Source organism: Dreissena polymorpha, chromosome 3 (genome assembly GCF_020536995.1).
Source record: "Dreissena polymorpha isolate Duluth1 chromosome 3, UMN_Dpol_1.0, whole genome shotgun sequence".
In the NCBI taxonomy this organism is placed as follows: Eukaryota; Metazoa; Mollusca; class Bivalvia; order Myida; family Dreissenidae; genus Dreissena; species Dreissena polymorpha.
This window is the reverse complement of record NC_068357.1, coordinates 76,681,042-76,705,480: the sequence shown is the minus strand read 5'-3', so window position 1 is coordinate 76,705,480 and position 24,439 is coordinate 76,681,042. Positions and strand designations below refer to the sequence as shown.

The 24,439-nt window shown below is 33.6% G+C and overlaps 1 long non-coding RNA gene across 1 annotated transcript; it reads left to right on the top strand.

The window, feature by feature from the left end:
• The first annotated feature begins 331 nt into the window (after positions 1 to 331).
• Positions 332 to 3,392, top strand: LOC127874826 (uncharacterized). The gene is made up of 2 exons (XR_008047120.1): positions 332 to 749; positions 2,620 to 3,392. It is a non-coding gene; the product is annotated as an uncharacterized LOC127874826 (long non-coding RNA).
• Positions 3,393 to 24,439: the final 21,047 nt, after the last annotated feature.

Below are 24,439 nucleotides of genomic sequence, written 5' to 3'. Positions count from 1 at the left end.
AGCGCTGTTGGTTAAAAACGGCGTTTCCTGTCATTGCTTTTTAAGACTCGTTTAAAATGAGCTCGATACAGTCCTGATTGTTTTAAGAGATAAGGCTTATTTATCCATTATTTATTTTTAATTATTACGTTTAATTGAAATGCATTAATGTAAAAAGGAGACATCATTTGAATGGAGTGATACGGAAATGTCAAAGTCTCTTTAATGCAGCAATATTTTAAAATATTCAGACCGAGGAGATGAGACCCCCAACCATGAGTCGTAAATTTTAATTTGATAACAACCAAGCGAAATACACCGATACACATTATAAACTTAAAGGTCATGTCATTAAGTTCGAATATTTCGTTTTCTTTTGTATGTGAACGAAATAATTTACGATCTGTGTTTTTAGAATATTTTATATTTCGGAATCGCTTGAACAGTTGTAATAATTCTAAATCTGTACCACAACACACAGGTTATCACATTTCAGCGCTCGACGGATTCCTAGCGGGCGAGACGGTTTTTATGACTGACCACGCAACTATGGATTTGTAGCGATGACATCACAATCACGTGACCGCAATGTGAGAGATATAGGATTGAATTGTCGTCTGTAGCTCATCGAATCGGTACTTATGACACTAACACAGAGGTGTCTCATGTGTGTATAAAAACGATAGGACAAAGGGAGGTTGTACGGATATTGTTGAAAGGAACGATTATATGTCAAGCTGAGGTGGATCACATTTATCGAACACGAAATGGTACGTTTAAAATACAAGTTGTTTATTCAAAAATATAACTTAATTGTAAATAATAAATAATATTCAAATATTAAACGAATGATTTAAATGGTTCGTCCAAATCAAAATTGTTTGTTTATGTACTAAGCTTAGTCACAATTAAAAGACAAATAGTATTATAAATAGTATTATAAATAGTATTTGTTTTCTTTTTTTAATAAAAAATTACCATGATATTTGATAAAGTTCTGGGAAAAATATTAAACAATATATTTTGTTTCGATGAACACCGCTCCGTATGTAAGTCAGCATTGAATTATATGCCATCATGGTCATAGTATTGCATAAAAATATTACTTAATTAATTGAAAGTTTTAAAAAGTATGTTTTTAATGGAGAAACATTTAAATACCTATTTTGACACTAAATATTAACCTATATGTAACTTCCAAAATGCTAGATGCAGTATCATGTTTGAAAACAAAATATATGTTAATTGTAATTTTAGTTTTGATGATTCCTGTGCGACGAAAAATTATTGCGAAAAAAGAGTTATTAATCCAGAAAGACAATATTCGACATATCAATCAAATTGTTGAGATGTTAATACAATTTAATGAAAATACAGATAATCGTTTTATATGACACTCGATACAGACTTGCTTCTGAAATTGAGGTCGCTTATAGTATTCAATGTTATTTTATTTTACAATAGATACAAACAAGTTAAGGGTCTGCTTAGCTTTTCGAAGCATTCTGGTCTGTTTTTATGTGGATATAACAATATGGTTTGTATGTTAAGTCGTTTATATTTCAATTATCGCACATTCGCCTCTGTATTGAAATCGATATTTTAAATAATTACAAATTAAAGCAAAGCCTTTAGTTTTCATTACATACCCCGTATATACAGCGTCCTCAGTACTAAGTTAACTGCAGCCAGTCGTTCCAATTTTTAAAGTGTTTCTTTAACATGTATTTTCATATTGTATTCGTTCTCAGATAACTCATTTAATCTTGCTCGTGCATTTTTATCCTAACCTCTTAATGTCAATTGGTTAGACAATTTATGGGGAACATCTTTTTCCAATTGCTCACTTTTCCTTACTGTAAACAAAGATTTAAATATGAATTGTTTTTCAGTGAACATGTAACAGAAGAAGAAGATATTTGATCGAATGGATGTAATATGTCTTTCTCAAACACTTTCTCAAACTAAATGTAACAATCCAAACGGGATATGCCACATGGGATGTTTGTGCATAGAATTACACCTTAGACAACTTGTAAAATATTACATGTCATATTGCCGATTATTACTATTTTTATAAATAATTATAAAATTCTCTTTTTTTGCCCCGCGCTATATGATTAAGTGTAATACTGAGGTAATTTTCAAAATTTACTTAAAACAAATATTATACATAAATTGTAGTTCGTACGAAATAATGTAATCTTTGCCGTTCTATATATGTGTCTAAATTTAAATAAGTCATATTTTAATATAACCGATCATTTAAACTCATTTTGGTTGGAATTAATAAGTTAAAACGGTATTAATGCACCGTATTACGTTGTTTATTATGAAGCATTTTGATATAAACTTTGCTTAATTTTAGAACAAAAGGTGTTCTTTTTACATCCTCTGTTTGTGGTCTCCGATCTAAACGTAACTCCAGATGTTCGATTTACAAATTCATTGATGTATTTCTCATATGTAATAAATTAACCAATGAAACCCTTAACGCTGCGTAATACGACTTGCTAGTCCCATCATAACAATCTTATACATCGGTAACGCCAAGTCAAAAGACCTCATATAACATACCACTTATGGAAACACTATAAAAATAAAGAATATAATTTTGTATTTATTTTGTCTATTTTTCAGAACAAATTAGTGCACATTTTGAACCTGGTCCAGCTCTTGCTGTTTGGGATTATTGGATGCCTGTCATACCCTTCCATTGAGATCCGGGATAGTTACAGCAGACAGACCAAGGCTATCCGATTAGCGAACTGCCAATTTGATGACGTACTACACACAAACTGCTATTCATGTGCGAGACTTTACGACAGCCACGCCCTGTATAAAGACTGCTGCAAGGGCGTAGACACCATTTTGGCGGAAATATGCGCGACTGGAGTATGAAAAGTCTGGAGCAAACAAAAGTCTGTCTTTCTGATGGATGCAAATATAAAAAGAACCATAAAGCTTCGATGCATTTTTATGGTCAGCAACTTCTGGACATTTAATCAATTGTAAAATTTCAATTTAGAATCTCAAAAAGGGCATTCTTTTACAATATAATTGGCGTATAGCGTTATCCAGGTGTTTTGTATTTATATACACAGAATACTTGTAAATCTACTTTTTCCTGAGCAAAACCTTGCATGTATAACAAATATATCTTAATCCATAAAGTACAGAACTGTTTGGTTCCAAAACATTTTACCATGTACTAACGAAAATCTACATGGTGCAGACAATTTCAGCTACCGAATATAGTTTTATGTATAGACAAACATAAGATTAATATTTGAAATAATTTTTAAAGACTAAAAAAGATGTTTTGTATTTATGTTTGTCAGTTATGAAATGGATTTGATGTTTTTCGTCTAGAATGTCATTTTTGTAAAACGATATAAAAATGCTTGCGATAATTTGGTCTTTTTATCATCTTTATATTTTCATTAACAGTTGAACTAACAAATACGTAAATCTTATATAGAGAAGTTTATCAATTTTAGTTGACATAATATATAGATTAATATAGTTTAGTGCTGATTATAAATCAGGTTTATCATGCGAGGCTTAGAAAACAAAAAGCACGAGCTCTTGCAAGTGCTTTTTCGTTTTTGTACCGAGCATGATAGACCTGATCTATAATCAACACTAATCTTATATTCTATTTATCCCACTTTTTATTAAGTAAACCTAGTTATTTAAAGAAAATAAGTTTAACTAGATAATTTCGCTGGATTTATGACGTCATTTTGTCGAAAAATGGCGTCATTTCGTGCCGTGGTTTATAGCAGAAATTTAATCAACGAAGCTTTATTCACCCGAATTCGCTGTAACAGTGGGGGGGGGGGGGAATACTCGTCTATTATGTCAGCATTTATGTGATCTTTATGTGATCTTCGCTTAGGAAAAACCTTGCACATGCGTTAAGTGTCGTATCAGATTAAAATGTGAAAATATTAATCAGGGACATTACTTTGCGCATAACTGGATGTTTACCATGGGTATGTGAATCAACCCTTGTACACAATCGAAAGCACAAACACTGATTTACATTATGAACTAAGAAATAATCCATAACATCTTCGCAGTTTGTTACTCCGCTGTTTTCCCTTAAGTGTCCAGATTATAACATGAATGGCAATATCACACACTTTGTGATTTATTTAATTTAAATATTAAGACTTCAATTGACACTTCATGTTACTTTTTAACGATTTTAATTTGAAAACAATAAATAAATAAATAAATTGAAATTGATTAAAATGATGTCATGATATGACAAGAAAAGGTCCTAAACTGTTTGATACCGTTCAATAATCTGACTGCATTCGTACTCATGTTTATAGTGGCATTCTTACTTATCAGTATCCGCCATAAACATAGTCATTAATTTGATACCCACTCTCAGTAGAAAGCATAAAACGAGTCCATAAATCATGATAAAGCAGCATTGGGCAGTAAAATGGTTAATTTTAAACAAAATAATATATTTGGGACAACAACACATCAAAAATGCCTTCAAAGCATACCAAGTTTTGCCGTGTGATGAATAGTTTGTAGAAACGTGCTTGAAAAACAACACACAACTTTGTTTAGTATGAAGAAATATTTACAGAAAAGAACGACAGGTAAAAGAAAAAAACTCTTCAAAAGTTAATATGTTTTGGCATTAAACATGCATTTAAAATCGTATATTTCTTCATATAAAATGTGAACGATTGCTGATCGTTGCGCACCGCCCAGAATTTTCAGCACCTACAGTGGTAAAGAGATAAAGGCTTCACTCAGAAATAAGAATGCACGCATTGTGTCATTTTTTAAACGGTCACTTAAATGACATAATACTTAAAGTGAAAAGTGCATATAATTTATCAACATCATTCATATATCCCACATGCTAGTGAAACAATTTTAACGATAATAGTATTGCCTCGATATTTTTTTATTTAAGATCGCAATTTCGATTCCTTAAATATCGTTCATGTTCCGGTAAAACTTTGCTACATCTGTTATTTAAAAACACACAGCAATGACCTATGTGAAGCTGTAATGTCATAAACATGCACCCATATTTGCTATTTCGTTCTAAAAAAGACGGAATATAACTGGCATTGTATTCGTATAATTTGTATAATTCGTATAATTCGTTTAATCGCATTTATATATTTCAACTTATTATAAGGATTCCTCATAATTATTCCAGTCCATTAACATTTAAGGCACGTATTCATTCATATGTTTTGCCATCAACATATCTACAGATTATTTATTTATTTTTGTCGATTTTTAGATTTTTACAAGTGCTTAAATCTATAACTATCTGAAGAGCACATGTTTAGCAGGTTATCAATTCAGCACAAATTAATATAATGAAATAATTTGTCACATTGACATTCAATTTGAAGCAAGCGTGAATCATTTTAAGTAAAATCCGTTATGGCTTAGTTAGATGAAGTAGGACAGCCAGTAAGATGAAGTAGGAAAAACATATAGCTGTTTCCGATTAATAAGATGAAGTAGAGCAACCATATTGCTTTTATCCAATCAGATGAAGTAGGGCAAAAGGATTTGTGATTCCGATCAGATGAAGTAGGGCAAACAGTTTGCTGCTTCCGAGCAGATGAATTAGCACAACCAGTTTGCTTTTCCGATCAGATGAAGTAAGACAACCAGTTTGCTAAATCCGAACGGGATTGTATATGCAGAGACTCACGTTCTGTATTCGTGTCAAACCTTTGTTTAGGAATTGAAGGATGATTGTGACTTTGAGCCTTAATAATAAAATAAACCTGGCACAATTTCCCATAAGGGCTACATTAATTGGAAATCTAGCACATTTGTCCATACATATCTTCGTCGTTCGCGCTCTAAACAGTATTATCTAAAATGTCTAAAATGATATCCCAGTTGGGAATTATGAACAAATGATATCGAACAACATATAACCGTGCCTTCCTAAGGCACTTAAGTTAGATCTAAAAAGGTCAATAACTAGCTCAAACCCTTGCCGTTGACGTTACTTGTGTAATTTTCTGATCGCTAAACGCAGTACTATTCCTTTTTTTATTATTCTATACATACGTTTTTTTGTCATGTCATCATGTCGTATTTGCGTCCTTATGCGCGAAAATATAACTTCTGAATAACTACGTTGTTTAAAAGTATTCTTCAATGACGTCATGTGCACTAATCCTTCCTAAACCACAACGGTTATATCATATGTCAACGATTCTTTGAATACTATCATTTGGAAATGGTCCCATGACTTTGAAGGAAACGAGGGATATTCAAAATGACGTAACGTGATAATGTGATGTGGGAGGTATCGGGCATGGTTATATGCAGAGGACACACAAAGTACATACGGATAAAACGGTACAAAACAAAACAAATGTAAAAAGGTTTTTGTTGAACTGTAAAATATTCCAGAAGGAACAGTGCGTCTATTTAGAGGATAAATTTAGATAAACATAAAAGGGCACGTGATTTGAAAGTAATATATTTGAAGTAGGTATTAATTATTGGCAATGATAATATTGCCTAACATTATTTTTTTATTGTAACACCAAAATTAACATGGAAAATAATCCTGTTTTTTTTTAGAAGATTGCACATAATTATAATCACACAAAATGTATTTGCCCGTGTAGATTTGTTTATACTATGAACTTTTAATTGTGATGCGAAAAGGTTACTATCATTAACATATGTTGTGAGCTAATCTGCGCCATATGTTAGGCTTGGAGTTCCTTAAATTCGATTTAAACCCCCGTTTTGCATTTCCTGTTCCAGTTCGGTTACCTGATTTGTATGCTTGTGAGTATGTTGGTTGTGGACTTGTGTGCCTTGTATCTGGTGCATATGGGTTTGTGTCACACTGTGACCATGGGTTTTTAACCATGGTTACACATGTTAAAATGAGGTTCTTCTCTATTAAATGCAACTGAAGTTCCACTTTGATTATATGGGTTATGTGTTTGATTAACTATTCTTTACAATTACCTTACTATTATATCGCATGCGTTTTAAGTCGAGTCCTCTTGCAAAAAGCAGTCACAATGTTCGAGTGTATGTGCGTGCGTGTGTTTATGTGTATGTGCGTCTGTTCATGTGTTCACGCGTCCGAACTTTTCCGGATTGTAACTGTGTCAATAAGTGTGCAAGTTTTAAATAACTTACCACAAATATTTATTTTTATTGACGGTGTGTCGCGTGTAACACCTATCCGTCTCCCTGCCTCAAAGGTCAAAGTCTAACACTACATCAAAGGTATATTTAGTTTAAACCTATGTATTTTAGCTCGAGTGCATCGAAAGCCTAAGGCTTATATAAACGCTCTCGAGTCCGTTTCCTGGGCCTAGAACCAGTACTTGGCGTCTTTGGGGGGGATCTAAAGAACGCTCCTACGGTGGGGATCGAACCCGTGACCTCCCGGTCGCTAGGCGGACACCATATCCTTAACACCATGGCGACCTTTTAAAGGTATATTTTGCCACAAAACACATTGTAAAGACTGTAGTTTTGTCATTCATAATCCAATTTGTAATGAATTACAACAAAGTACCAAAATGAAGCGACGGTGTGTCACAAGTGCCATTTGTCACCATAGCTCAAAGGTAATGGTGACATTAAGATGTGCAATGTAAAATTTATTGAGTAAACAGCTTCTCCTGTCTGGAACTTTGCCATTCATTATTCAATTTTAATGCACACATTAACACAATTATAAGACGTATTCTCGCGTGTAACACCCGTCTCCCTGTCTTAAAGATAGGTCACACACATGAATGAGTGACAAACAAATAAGCAAATATAAGCATTATTGAAAATCAGCTCGACATTTTTGAAGTGCAAATAGTTTAATGATAAGTCGAGCTCCTAACACCGCCTAAACAAATCATTTATCATTATAAAGGAGAAAAGTGCAAAGAAGTTACTGCGACGTTTGTGTTATTTTGTGTACAGTGTTGTGTTCTTGTTTGAATTAGCATGTATTGATTCATCACATGCCTTTAATAAATTATTTTAATAATCGGGATTTAAAGGGACTTTTTATCCGAGAGACTTCTTTTAAATAATAATAATCTTATATGTAAATCACACGTTTGGTTCAATAATACTTGTATTCATTTGTAGTCTTTTTTTTTTTGAAAATGTTAGTCACACACACACACACACACACACACACACACACACACAACACACACACACACACACACACACACACACACACACACACACACACACACACACACACACACACACACACACACACACACACACACAACACACACACACACACACACCACACACACACACACACACACACACACACACACACACACACACACACACACACACACACACACACACACACACACACACACACACACACACACACACACACACACACACACACACACACACACACACACACACACACACACACACACACACACACACACACACACACACACACACACACACACACACACACACACACACACACACACACACACACACACACACACACACACACACACACACACACACACACACACACACACACACACACACACACACACACCGGTTACGACTTTCTACTTTTGAGTGTCAGTACAGACGGTGCTGGGCAATATTTTTTAGATAAGTAAGTGTCCGTTTTTTTCGTTTCAAATATTGTGTCGCCATAAAATGCGAATTTTTATAACTGCATCATTTGTTTTTATGTTGTTTGTTTTCAAAATAAATTCGCTCATACATTAATTATAGTGCAGCGGTTACAGTTTGCGATAAGCAGCTGTCGTTGCTTTCCATTTACTGAGATCATGGAAAGCTACATCAAAGGATCTAACGAAATCCGAATTGGGAGGTGCCTATTTGATTAGTTTTATAGCAATTTCGTGTGCGCAATGCAACGTTGCACTGTACCGAGATTGCTACTTTGGTTTCGACAGTGTATGTTCAAAAGAAGATTGGTAGTCAATATAAAAAATATATTGCATACCATAAGTAAAATCAAAGCTTGTTCCTATGTCGACAAAAAATACACAACGCTTTACTTTAAAAGCAACAACAGCGCTTGTTAGTGAACCTCAAACTTGAATTCTACATAATCAAATTAAATCTTCCTGGTAAGAAATGACCGTGATATATTGTGTAAAACTTGTTTTTATCATAATGTACATATTTTGGTGTGCTTCGATTCAAAATATAAAAACATCGCTTGACATATTGTGTGGAAAACACAGTATGGAAAAGCTGTTTATGTGGGGTTTTCTTAACAAAAACCTATCACCGCCTTTTTATTTCACCCAGATATATAAATGAATACCGGTAAAGGGACAGAGCTCATGTGCGATAACTGCATTCGTCGCCGAGTGTTAGCTGATGATTTGCAACTCAGTATCATTATCTTTGCGGTTACAAGCATGAATAAACGGATTTCTTACATGTTGAAGTAGGCGAATTTTTCAAGTATGAGCTTAGAAATAATATAATCTAAACACATGCATGTTCCAATTTTAAAGACATGATAGAAAGATTGTCTAATTTAAATTGCAATAATACTTGATTTGTTTTTCTTGTATCTTTCTTACTACATTTTGAATTGACACAATAATGGTATCATGCCTACGCTTTTTGTCAATTGGGATTGAAGCTTGTAATCAAGTAGTTTATACACACGGGCAGTGAATATGAATGGTGCATATTAAAGTTGCAACATATTATATGCATTAACAAAATAAAACATAGTTGTTGTATATGTTGTTATGTGAGTTGAAACACTGCTGATGTTGTCTTATACTTCACGAATGACAAACGGCTTAAGCTAAAATTTAGTCGATTAATAAATTATTAATGCTAACAATTATCAATTATTAATGTTAAAAATTAATATGTATGATAAAAATCTATTACATTTAATTTCAGTATTGCACACAAATAATTGTAAAGACATACCTGAACACAAATTGTCGGAGCAACCGTTCGCCCTATGAAGTCTTACACTTGAGGCTTCTTTATTTTTACGTGTTTGCAGTTAATACATGTCAACGTACTTATGAAACCTTAAAGTTTATCATTAAAAATCAGCTATTGATGGAAAAATTTACAATATTAATAAATAAATTGATTTTGGTTTAGATGAAGTGTGGTATTTGTCGTTATGTGCATAATATGGAAAGAAAGTTTTGCCTTAGGTCAATAAGAACTTAGGTAATATGCTGATTTGTCTTGATTTTATTATCCAATTTAATTAAATCATTTTATTCTATATTGAATATTCAACTAAAAATGACACATGAGAATAAATTATAATTACTGCTGTCGAGAGGTTTTGTTAATTTACGAATACAGCACATTAAAGCGATGCACTTTCTTTCAATAAATGCTTATTCTGCAACATTTGTCACACGTATGTAGTTTGTATCACAACCCAATGATAGTATAGACGGACAAACGGCAAGAGGTATCATGTGGATCTCGGTGCAGCCCTATGATTTTAGATGTAGAGGTGTATAATTGTATATGTTTAATTATTCATGGTGCCTTGTTTTGGAATTAAATTAAGTGAAATGCATAAGCATACAATAACATTGAAGAGCAATCATGAATTGCAATTACATACGAGCTATCAATAATAAAGTATCATAAAACTCGTTATAATTTATTTTGACATTTTTTATGCCCCCGGATCCAATTATCGGGGTATATTGTTTTTGACCTGTCTATCTGTCTGTCATTGTATGTTTCTGTCCAAAAACTTAACCTTGCTCATTACTTTTGCTATATTGAAGAAAGCAACTACATATTGGCATGCATGTGTATCTCATGGAGCTGCACATTTTGAGTCGATAAAGGTCTAGGTCAACGTCAAGGTCATCCTTCAAGGGCAAAGGTCAAATATATGGCTTTAAAGCGGCGCAGTAGGGGGCATTTTGTTTCACAAACACAGCTCTGGATCAATTCACCATTTCGATCTCGAACCCACCACTATTATGTAAACTAAGCGTCTGAGAGCCGATGCGCTACGAAAACTACGGTAAGCGTTGGTATAGATATAACAAGTTGTGAATGTTTAAGTAGATTTGCTAAAGTAATGAAATGAAAATGTATGACAAGTTGTTGCTATGTGAATGATTTTAGAAAGGTTTCAATTTTTCAAAAAACACCAATTGTTATAGCGAGTGATTAAAATATTACTATAAAATTAAACAAACAATTATTACCTATTAAATTACTATATGTTCACTTTTACAAATATTTGGGGATTATTTTCACCAATACAACACACACACATGGGTAATTATGAATTTGACAGGTGTCTACAAAACATCAGTAAGTTGCAAATAGATACATATCATATGTTGTCACGTACCAACGATTGCAACAAGTTGATGTTTTGAAGATTACACGGCCTGGGGAACCGTTATAGTTTGTACAATTCAATGTCACAATATATTTCAAAAAGATTGATACGACATAGAAACACTCTTTCAACTCAAATATGGTTATTATGCAAGTACCGGCGTTCGGCGACCATGTCAACGTGCTATGGCCGTAAGCTCTTCATTGAATTACGTTAGTATTCAACAGTAAGAGGCTGTGCAGCGAAGAGCAGCGCGATTCACCACAGGCAATTACAGGACCACAAGCAGCACTAGCCAGATGATCGCAGACCTTGGGCTACCTATCCTAGAACTCCGCCGCCAGCACTCAAAATTCCTGATGATATATCGGATCACCTGTGGTCTTCTCGACATTCCAGCCACCGATCTCCTCCGGCGATCCATCAAATCTACACGAGTACTGGACTAGAACTGGACTGGTGAAGTGGTCCGTTACTGGATACCATACTGCAGAACAGACACCTACCGTCACTCCTTCTTCATCTCTGGAGCTCGATTGTGGAACCAGCTACCAAAGCATATCACAGTTCTACAGACCCCAGAGTCATTCGGGGAAGGACTGGCCGGCCTCCAATTCAAACATTCAGCTTTCCTGACTGTACATATTATAAATTCGAAGGGTTTTATTTTTTAACTGCACTCTCACGATCACCTTGTGAATATAAAGTGTACGAGTATGCTCCAGAGTGAGATTTGTACATCACATGGAAGAAGAAGAAGTTTAAAAAAGAATTAAAAAAAACACTTGTAGACTAAGAATTTGAGTCTGAGTTTTTAATTTACCTTTTTTAATATTGAATTAAGTTCTCTACCTGAGTCTGAGACCTACAATAACATTTTGGTTTTATTATTTGAAAATAATTTGCACATTTATGTAAATAAGGATCTGAATTGTGTAAAACGCTTTACTTAAAATACATTGGATACATAGGAATTATCACACACGATCACATCATAATTGTGCTCATCGGAACGCTAGGAATTCCAAATATTTGAGACATGCGTTACGAAAAACATGTAAACATAACGTGTTAGGACTTCGCACACTGTGTCGTTTATGAACAAAATATTTACAGGTTACACAATTAGTATATTATCTGAATAATTTTAATCCAAATGTTTTCGTCATCGTGTACCATTTTCACGAACAGACGTGGTAGTAAAATGTTTGCTCAGGGCTGACAATAAGATATAGTAAAACGAATGGTAGTATAATTAACACTCCCTGGAGCGTTGAGTGCTGCTGTCGCAATCACTTTTTATGTGCAAGGGTGTGCAACTGAAAGTTGGCAGCATATCGTATTGTTATGTTAAGACTAACAAGTAAAGGCGCAGCAACATCATCCAAAATCATAATCATCTTCACAAATACTACCAATACCAAAGATAGTAGTAAGACAAATAATTATATACGAAACGTTGTTGCTGCAATCATACTAATGAATCTACAGATGACGATTTTGAAACATCTTCGGTTTTAAAAAAGCAAATTATTATTGTTATTGAGGCTGTTTATGTTGGTGCTGTCAACACTTCAACAAGTAGTACTACTGGTTCTAGTGATTCTGCTACTTCTTTTGGAACGCGGATTATTAATAACACAATACCAATGATGCTTTAACCATGTTTACTGTCAATAGCCTAAATGACCGTTGACTTAATATAAATCATAATGACTGTCTTTTATATTTTGGTAATCTTTCATTTGAAATAAGGAAAGACACTATATCTTTAAACTCTTCTCTTGAAAAACAATCTAAAGTTGACACAAAAGAGCATATCAAAACAAATATATATAGTATATGCATTCTAAAATAAAATCGTTTTATGATATGAGATGTGGTTTTTTTTGCCCTTTTTATTTGTTATTTTGACGTCTTAAGTGTGCGTTTTTAATAATCCATAAATTATTCAGGTTTATTTAGAAACGCATTAATGCGCTGTGAATAAACCGATATCTAGTGTTATTTCTTTCTATGGCTCCCAAGGAATCAATTCACTAACCACTTGAGGTTTTGATTTTTCTAAAATTTGTCGCTAATGTGTTCCTATTTAGTTTTTCAATTTAGTGTATATATTTTTGAGAAACCAAATGAATATTTTTTATGAAATGCATTAATGTAAAGAGTAAAGACTTTGCATTACACTAGGAATCCAGTTTTTCCCTCGCCAAAGTCCCTTAAACACAGAAATATTTTTAAGAATTTGGAGTTTTACCGAAGAGCAGAAACCCTCAATTACGATAAGTCGTACATTTAATAGACAACCTATTGGAATACAAGTATATTAATAGTAACATAAAAGGCATTTGGGTACGAAAAGTGCGGGATTAAACGACTAGGTTTTCCAATGTATTTGATTTTCGGTATGTTATTCTCAAACATTTTATTTGAGGTAGGATGGACGGAAATATTATAACTAAACTTGTACTATAGCACCAATGTACATCTGAACATTCTTCGGAATTCAAACAGCGATAGGGCGTCATACTCATGTGACCACCACGTGAGAAATTTAGGAATGATAAGCTTTCTGCAGCGCATCGCATCGGTGCTTATTAAATGACACTTACACAATAGTAGCTCAGTTGTATATACATAATTACCGCCAAGACAAGGGGCTGTTTTAAAGGACATTGTTGAAAAACACGCACGATTATTTGTAAAGTTGAAGTGGATACTAGATTTATCAAACACACAATGGTAAGTTTGAAATGCAAATTTGTATTTTTGTATTGATCATTTGTTAATAAAAAATAAACTACATTTATATGAATATTTTGCCATAATCAAAATAGTTTTTGTTCCGTGTCTTTAACATTATTAGATCAAAATGATGATAATTTGAAAATATAGCTTGTAATTAATTGTGAGTATTTTTTCCACATTATTTATTAAATGTTACCATTACGTATGAACTATATATGTGGACATATATTCTCATGTATTTAGTTTCGACGAAATCAGCTCCTTATATTTGTGTTTCATTTGAGAAACATTCACTACTTACTTTCACTTTCAAAGTATTACCTATCAGTATCTAATTATATCCTAGATACAGAAGCCTGTGTGACAATACTACGCCTTTTTTAAAATTGTAAAAATGGACATGGTTATTGTTATTTACATTTTTATAATTCTTTTGCGAAAATTCGTTATATTTTACACGTGAGTTTATTATCATTTTATTAATCCACAAATAGCACATGCGACATGTAACATCAATCAGTTTGCTAAGTTTTGATTTGTATTTAACGAGAGAATTGAGATAATTGACATAACTTACCTTGTCGCTGAACACGCTTTTGCAATTACATGTATGTTTAGTAATTCAAGTTCTTAAAATGGTTTCATTTTTCAAGACAAGCATTCGTTACAAAAAACTGTGTGTTTGTTAACTAACTCAATCTCAGTCCAATATGGTATTTAATGTGTTTTCTTTGACGGTATATAGGAACAACACAAGAGGAGTCGGTTTTGCAAGTCAAACCACCTGTGTTTTGCTGTGGATATAACAATTCGAAATATGCTATGAAACACGTGTTTGTTTGCTTTTTAAATTAAATTGATCGCAAATTCCCTCGCCTTATTTATTGAACTCGGTATATTAACTCGCTATAAATTCATACAGAGCCTTAAGTTTTCATTGTATGCCTTCATATAAAGCTTCCTGTGTAGCGATCCAACTGAATCAAGTGGTTGTAATTTTGTGAGTGTTTTATATTTATTGTGTATTATCATGCAGTGTGTGTCCTCAGATTAAACTTGTCAACTCTTGCTAGTACGGTGATTTTAATCCTAACCACTCAATGTAAATTGGCTAGACACTTTATGGGGAAGATCTTACTACGCTATCTCCACTATTTTTTTGTAATTATTAGTTGTTTCCCTGTGGACAGTATCAAAAAAGAAAAAAATGGATAGCATTTGTCTCCACGTTTTCAACCTAACTCTTATATTCCAATGGAAACGTCACATGTGACTTAAAGACGTATAATTACACATCAGACAACTTGTAAAATGTACTTACAAAAATTACTCCGAGTACAAAAAGTTATCGATTCTGTAAGTGTTATACTTTTATTCGTAAGGGTTGAATCGTTTGTTATGAAACTATTTATTTCAAAGTATTTTATATTAATTGTTTACAGTGCTAAATATTTTCGTGTTTGCCGTTTGATATTTGTCGCAATTTCAATAAGCACCATTTTAACATAAACGAGCATACAAACCCATAGCAATTAAACAGTAAGAACGGTTAACATTAACTATTATATGTGTATAATTCACGCAGGGTTTAATATATGGCCTTCAATATAAAAATCGTTCAATGTCAAGATCGCAAACATTTCAAATTTATCATTCAATTAAAGGATAGTAATGTTTTTATGCATTTTCACACTTTCTGTTTTCAGTGAATCTGATCTTGTCGCAATTCCTGAGTTTCAAGATCAAACTTCATCGTAGAACTTTGAATAAGTATAAATTAACATTGGTAACGTTATATGTACTCACATACGTTTTAATAGCCAAATTATGTACATATTTAGCAACGGACAATTTAGGCATTGAACCTCATTTACATACCACTTATAGAAACACTCTAAAAATAAAAAAAGATAATTCCCTCTTTTTGTATTTTGCAGAGTAAACTAGTGAACATACTCACCATGTTCCAGCGTTAGTTGATTGTGATAATCGACTGCCTGTCATACCCTTCCATTGAGATCCGGGAGAGTTACAACATACAGTCCAAGGCTATCCGACTAGCGAACTGCCTATTTGATGACGTACTACACACGAACTGCTATTCATGTGCGAGACTTTACGACAGCTACGATCTCCATAAAGACTGTTGCCAGGTTGTCGGTACCTTCCTTGCGGAGATATGCGCTATTGGAATGACACCGATGACCCTTACTTATAGTCTATTTTCAGCATTGATGCATCTAATTAACCATAACGCTTCGGGGCATAAGTTTGGTCAGCAACATCTGATCATTTAATCAATTAAAGACTTTCAATTAAAGATTTCATTTTTGTTAACGTAACTATTTATTAACCAAAACGTTGTTCATATGTGCTGTAACTAAAACGATTTCAGTTAAATATACTTTGTTTTGAGAAAACCCGAAACAACTATTTTTTATTTTGATTTCTTGACAATCATTTCAATATTTCAACAAAATACAATTGTGTTCTGGCCGTTGTAGCCTAATGTAACACTATGCATAACAAGGTACCAATACCACGTGACTTTTTAAGATCTGTCTTGGGAGAATAAAGCGCGACCCAGTTAATATTTTGAATGATGTCTTTTTATATTTAAAAAAATCTATAGGTATCATGATCTTTTTAAACAAATAAGTTTTTTCAGTTAAGTGAAACCGCTCATTTGTAATATGAAGTCCCCACACTGATCCGACATTTTTCTAATCGTTCAAACGCGTGGTTGCACTTTATTGAAAAATTACTTATTTGTTTAAAAAGATCATGATGCCTTTAGAAAACTCTTACGATTGAGCGGGCTCTCCACTTTATCCCATTTAAATGGTGAAATATTTAAAAAGAGATCCTCAAAAATGTTAACTGGGTCGAACTTTATTCTCCCAACACAGATCCGAAAAAGTCACGTGGTATAGGCAACGTAATAAAACCTGTCTGAATTCCATAACGTTATGAAAATGTGTATTAAATACTCGTTTAAATGCACATTAAGATAGAGTACATTGTTTTCTTTGTCTAATTTTATTAATAATTACATAATCTTTTAAAATGCATTTAAACATATTGTTCATCATTTACTGTTCCTTATTTAATTAATTCTTAACACAATCCCCAGCCAAACATAAGATGGCTTTATCAAAGTATTTATCTGCAAGACTAATACAGATTCAGTGTACTTATTTGTGTTGTTTATGCGATATGCTCGCATGCTTGCTACGTTTGTATCAAGCAAGAATGCTATGTTTGTTTGATATGTAAAATGTTTACCCTGTCATTGGCTAGGAGAACAATTTCAGTTGGAACGATATATATTAGTCCACAGGGAATCAATTTCGGGTATAAAAGTTGATACAATACGTAGAAGCTTTTATTTGTACATGTATATAGTTTACCTAATATGTAGGAATATAGCGAAGCTTATCACCTGCTCTTTTCTCAAACTATGTAGACTTACTGTAACATATAGTTTCTTTCCTCATTGGGGATCATGATATAAAACAAACATTCGAAATAGTTACCATATCTAAACGTGTTTAATTGAATTTATAGGATACATTAATCAGTTTTAAAATGTAAAAATTAGAAAACTCCCAAATGCTGATGGGTGCTTTTATCTTGCACGTGACTGTAACGCAGTCACGCACTCAGTTTAAAGTCCAACAGGATATTATATACCACATAGTTTGACATAAAGTTTGCATAGTATTGTTTAACATTAACATGCGCATTCTTTTGATAAAATGTAGGTTTCGGTAAAATGTTGCTACCTCTCTTATGAAATCACTCACAACGTGAGAATTGTTATGCGTGTTTGACTTTTTTTATAGTTTTTATCTCACCAAAATTAAACACGGAAAGAAAATTGCATTGTATTGTTACAAATAGGTCTAACGCATTTAAAGGTTTTCATAAAGTATAAGGATTCTTCTTCATTATTCTAATCTAGTATCATTTGAGAAACGTATTCAATCATATGCATTGAAACTGACGTATCTTATGCTAAATGGGTTTCTTCAATGAGTCGATCTTTGCATTTGCTTCACAATCATTGCACTTCCTGTACTATTCGATGCTGAATAATGAAATTCATAATATTTATGATTGCATTAAACATTTGTATTGAATATTCTCCCGTTGAACTCATGGAAATCCCGAGTTACCACGTGTGATGCATCGCAATTAAACACAAATAGTGGAATTAGGTAAAGGGTGCATTTTCAGAAGTTAATAAATTCAGTGCATATTGAATTCGTAGTCTGAAGGTCAATTAAATGACATTATTATTTTATTTGAAAATAGCGCGAAACATGTTTATTACAATCCTTAGAGGCTAAAATACAGTACTAAAGCTGTTTTGTAACGGGGATGTCGTCCAGAGAACTACGTCATGTATTTGTGTGCAACCTTTGTTCAGTAATTTCTGAAGAATTTTCTGAACCCGGAGCATTACCAATAAAATGATTTGCGTTCTGAGAAAAGTGGGCATAATGCATGTGCGTAAAGTGTCATCCCAGATTAGCCTGTGCAGTCCGCACAGGCTAATCAGGGACGACACTTTCCGCTTTTATGGTATTTTAAGTTTCCCTCCTTACCGAAAATCAAGTTTAGGCGGATATTGTCGTCCCTGATTAGCCTGTGCGGACTGCACAGGCTTATCTGGGATGACACTTTACGCACATGCATTAAGCCCAGTTTTCTCAGAACAAGACACAAATAAACGTGTCACGCTTTCCCATAAAGACTACATTATGTTGAATGCAGCTCATTTGTAACCATTTACTGTCGTCTGCGCCCTAGACATTATAATTTAAGATGTCTAAAATTATCCCCCACTTGGGGATTGTAAACAAACGATCTCGGCCATCAACTTGCCTACATACAGCACTTAAGTTGGAATTTAATAGGTCATTAAATAATGCGAACAGTTGCCGTTACACAACTGTATTAACAGTAAATCGCTTGTGAAACTAACAAGAAAACAAAAACAACTAAACTAGTTTATCAGTCCAAATAGCGTATTTATCTCATTTTCAACGCGACATTGACGGAATAACACCTTATGAAATATACTAGCCTGTATTCAACACTGTGGGATATACCGGTCGCGTGCACTGACTATTTTTTACTTTCCCACTGAATGATTTTTCATAAGAAATGAAGTCGAGAAAACTTTAGCTTCAAAATTATACGAACTTCAACCTTTAAATATAGTCATATGACATAATTTTTCGCCGTCCGTATAATGATGAATCAGCTGAAAATGACACTTATATCATCATTTTCCTCCAAAAAATTTGACGATTTATTATAAACGCGACTTATTTCACATGTACATGTACTGTATTTCGACATATTTGAATTGTCAATTCATCACATTTTCCTTATTTTGTGTAATGTGCATTGTTTATAACCCATGCATATCCTTTTAGACATTTAAGAATGTACAACAAGCCATACAAATATCGCACAATTCATAAATAATCTGCAATATTTGCTTTCCGATTTAATTCGCGTTAGGCATAGATCTGTGTCAATTATAAAAATGGTAAAAATAGCACCACACTGGAATTCGGAACGTCCCATTTTGTACACGGGTATTATCCACATATTTATTTGTTGTGTAATGGAATGTTTTCATTCTTTGTGCATTTATATATTAAATTATGTTCTTGTACAATAAGCGCATTTACCATAGACAAATAAAAAATTGTGCAAGTTTAAACATAATTATGTTTGTATGTAGAAATCTGCAAATGCAACCGAGTTTACCAACGGCTATTATTTGATAAACTGCTCCGGTTCATTTTAACAGCAGTAATGTAGAGTACATGACGTAGCGTGTAACGAAGAAGAAAGTTTATTGAGTTCGTAAACTCATTTGAATATAGTGATAGGATGGCATAAGGGTCTTTATTCAACTATGCTAAAATAATAATTTAAGACCCTAGATGCAAAATCGTGAATTATTGAGTTAAATGGATTATTAGATGGATTTTAAAGGATAATTAAAGGTAAGATACTAGTTCGAACCTGTTTTGCTTTTTTTGTACTTTTGTCGTTCCCTGTTTTCGGGAAAATTATTTTAACATGGACGCCATTGATGCATCGGATCACACACGGCATACCCATAACATTATATAAAAAACACGTTCTGCGCGTACTTAGATTCGTCGTCCGAAGTCGGAAAACGTATTGCCCTGTATATTAGGTTAAATTAAGTGTCAGTCGCTGCAATTGTTTGTTTACTCGTCGAAATTGTCAAGGTCGTCGACGGTGTACATGTTTGTTGACATCGACATAATTTTGTCAGGAGGCAGTCGCCGCCATATTGGATTTTGATCATTTTCTTTCGAAAATAAAATGAATTATAGTAAAGTAAAATCTTCTTTACGCGGTCGTAATGTGTTACAATTCGGATACTGCGTAAAATTGAATCGAGGCATATGGTGATATTTTTACTTGTTTTACAGTTTATGTGTGAATTTTTTAAGACTATTTTGCGTACCAAAACAAATAAATGTATATTACTACGCATGGTTACATTCGTTAGATTTTAAGCGCTTTTAAGACTGAATTAAAATTATTGTTAAGGTTATTAGATCTATTTATGTTAAATGTAACGTTGAAAAAAATCAAATGGGATAAATAGAATACTAGGATTAGCGTTGAATACAGAGAAGTTTATGTTGCTCGGCTCAAACACCGAAAGCGCTCGCCAAGGCTTGCGCTCCCGGCGTTCTAAGCCTCGCAACATAAACTTCTCTGTATTCAACGCTAACCTAGTTTTCTCTATAAGACAAATAAGACATCAAACAATTTAATCGAAATACAAAATGATTATTATCCGGTCACGTTCATATTGTTTTTCCAAGCTTTATTTAATATTTATATGATTACTTGTCCAAAATACTGACGTATCGTAGACATTAAAAACATCGCAGCAGTCAGAATACTTGAAGAGAGCAGCTGAAGAAGTCACAAGCAGGTAACTTTAACTATGCATCCATGTGGTTTTACCCACCTGCTTTTCTCCAACATCCCATTCGCTGAAACATGTTGTATTAAATTGTCCACAGCGACTTCTCCATGACAAAGTGTGGCAAGACCATGTTGAATTACACTGTCCACCGCGACTGCTCCATGACAAAATGTCGTCAGACCATGTTCTATTACATCGTCCACAGCGACTGTTGCATGAAAAAGTGTGGTCAGACATGTTGTATTACATTGTCCGCACTGACTTCTCCATGACAAAGTGTGGTCAGACCATGTTCTATTACATTGTCCACAGCGACTGCTTCATGAAAAAGTGTGATCAGACCATGTTGCATTACATTGTCTACCGCGACCGCTCAATGACCAAGTGTGGTCAGTCCATGTTATATTACATTGTCCTCCGCGACTGCTCCATGACAAAGTGTGGACAGACCATGTTGTATTACATTGTCCACAGCGACTGCTGCATGTCAAAGTGTGGTCAGACCATGTTGTATTAAATTGTCCACAGCGACTGCTCCATGACAAAATGTGGTCAGACAATGTTATATTAAATTGTCCACAGTGTCTTCCCCATGACAAAGTGTGGTCAGACCATGTTGTATTACATTGTCCACAGCGACTGCTCCATGACAAAGTGTAGTCAGACCATGTTGTATTAAATTGTTCACAGTGACTGCTGCATGAAAAGTGTGGTCAGACCATGTTGTATAACATTGTCCACAGCGACTGCTCCATGAAAAGTGTGGTCAGACCATGTTGTATTACATTGTCCACACCAACTGCTCCATGACAACGTGTGGTAAGACCATGTTGTATAACATTGTCCACAGCGACTGCTCCATGACAAATTGTGGTCAGACCATGTCGTATTACATTTTCCACCGCGACCGCTCAAAGTGTGGTCAGACCATGTTGTATTACGTTGTCCACCGCGACCGCTTCATGACAAAGTGTGGTCAGACCACATTGTATTATTTTGTCCACCGCGACCGCTCAATGACAAAGTGTGGTCAGACCATGTTCTATTACATTGTCCACAGCGACTGCTCCATGACATACAGAATCGACGTTTTAGCAAACAATCTGCACACTTTAATATTCCGTTTTCTTTTGAATACCTGGATGGGCCATTGATGGTTTCAATTTTGAAATGATGTACACTCGGGCGATATCTTTTTTCCGAAATAGTAGAAATATCATGTGATACAAAGTCTGAATAAAATTACACTTTACCAGAATAAAATAATCAATGTTTATAAGAAATGGATAGTCAACATAATAATGTAAAATGGCCGGAAACATGTCTGTCAAAATAAAATGATACTTTGATCTAAAATATATTAGTGACACCATGTACAAAAAAACGTTAAACCAAAATGTATTAAAATGCCTTTGGTAATGATTGTTATGTTTTATGCAATGAATACGGGGCTTATACTCAAAATTTGATATCCAAATAGCAAAACCTGTCAATAATTTCGATAAGATGCTCATTTTACAGCCATTGATAATTACAGAAATTCATGTTTATGTGTTTTCTAATACATATTTTTGTTTTGCTAACATTTATATATAAACAACACGATATCGATATTATATGAAAATTCCCCTAAAACTTATCTGACATATTGTATAAGAAATATACTTTCATCCAGTAAATAAAAATATTTGCATGTAGATGTATAGCGATATAAACGTCTGATAAAAGCGTAACACCAAATTACAAATTTAAAATCTTTAATATAAAAGTCGAGAGAGAATAACAATTTTTAAAAACACTTGATGTCTCAAATACTTCTGAAAAAAAAACACGTCCACCCACATGCGTTTAAAGTAAATCAGATACAATGGTTTATACTTGCACATATTCGCAATAGCTATAATTTTAACTATATGTTGTCACATTTACCCGTATAATATTACTGTTCACACTTTACTGTATCGAAAGCGTAACAAAAACTTGAATTTTATATATCGTTCTTAATTCTTGTAAAATACAAGTACATTCACTTGTAATGTGTCTATTGCTAAACCTTAATTGGTCTCTTAATATTTACATATGTTTACCTCATATGTTTATGCTGATTCTAAGCCAAAGTTGAAATAAGTTCAATTATGTCTGAAATAAAAAATGGGGAAAAAATGCTTTGAATGTTGGCAGTGTGTGATGGGACCCGACGTGAAGTTGGATTAGTGTTTATTATTGTTATTTAAACTTTTGTGGAGAATAGTTCATGGTAACCCACCACAAATCACACACTCAAACACTTCTGATTCAAGTGGATAAGTTGTCAATTACTGGCATGAGTATTTGCTTTTGATACTGGTAATTCGCTTTGAATCGCCATCAGCTTAGTTCGAACAGCAGAACACACGATAAGACAATACAAACATTATTTGATTAACACTCTTAGTCGATGTGTTATTTTGACGTTATTGAATTACGTCAATTTTATGGCATGTGTGTTCGTGTTTCTGAATTCAAACTTGGGCAACTGTTTCCATGACTGAAATGAAAATAGGTATTTGAAAAATGACGTCAACGTGACACTGTGATGTGGGAGGTATCGGGCGATTGTTATGTGCAGAGGTCACACTAAGTACACTAGTATAAACCTGTACAAAAATGAGAATGGAATAAAGTTGTTGTAGAACTGTAAAGTATTCCAGTAGCAACAGTGCTTCAATTTAGAGGATACATTGGATACACATAAAATGGCACGTAATTTGGTTTAAGTAATATTGATCCTTTATTTGACATCATAATAATTATTATTAATTTCATGTAAACAATATATAAGCAAAAAAACTTGTTTTGCATTATTATTTATTAATTGCGTTATTACAGCACCAAATGAACAAATGGGTAAAATCCCGATTTTTATAAAAAATTACACGCATACCATAACGCAAAAAAGTGTTCACTTTAAAAACTATAAGCTTGTGTATAAAGGTTTGTTTTTGTATAAAATGTAAATGGTAATGCGAACTGATTAATAACGTTTAAATATTTTCTTATTTATTCTGAGCCAAGTGTGACGTTTTGAGTTCCTTACAATCAGTTTAAACCATATGCCTTTTCATTTGCCTTTCCGTTGCGGCTACTGATTTTTATTTATTTTTGTTTGCGTTTCTTAAGGACTAATTTGCCTTTTATCGGGTGCATATTGGTTTAGTCTTATGGTTGTGCATGCGTTACTGTCCATACGATTACCTTTTTTAATTCATTTTCTCTCCTGTAAGTTCAGCAGGGGTTCCACGTGGTGCATATTTTCTTTATGTGCGAGTTATTTTATTCCAAATTAGCCCTTAATATAATAGTTCAAA